At 54.2% G+C, this 212-nt stretch overlaps 1 long non-coding RNA gene across 1 annotated transcript in view; it reads left to right on the top strand.

The window, feature by feature from the left end:
- LOC119592125 overlaps window positions 1–212 on the top strand; it is a 3,464-nt gene that overhangs the window by 236 nt on the left and 3,016 nt on the right. The window contains exon 2 of the long non-coding RNA XR_005230402.1: window positions 29–152. This is a non-coding gene — a long non-coding RNA (uncharacterized LOC119592125). The remainder of the gene's footprint in view (window positions 1–28; window positions 153–212) is intronic.

Raw genomic sequence — 212 nt, 5'->3', positions numbered from 1 at the left:
CAACAATAAGCCAAGCCTAATCCACCAGACTTCTGCGCGGTTGACCTGTGCGCCATGACGCTGAGCCAAGCCACCGAAGGAGGTGGACGCCTGGAAGGGCATAATGGCCGGCATGCTGAAGGACACAGTCGGAGTCATCGTCAACACCCTCGGTACGCTCTCCGTTTCTTCCTCATCATTGTGGCATGTTGTACGCAGATGATAAGAAACAT

This window comes from Penaeus monodon, chromosome 29 (genome assembly GCF_015228065.2).
Source record: "Penaeus monodon isolate SGIC_2016 chromosome 29, NSTDA_Pmon_1, whole genome shotgun sequence".
In the NCBI taxonomy this organism is placed as follows: domain Eukaryota; kingdom Metazoa; phylum Arthropoda; class Malacostraca; order Decapoda; family Penaeidae; genus Penaeus; species Penaeus monodon.
This window is presented reverse-complemented; position numbering and strand designations above follow the sequence as displayed.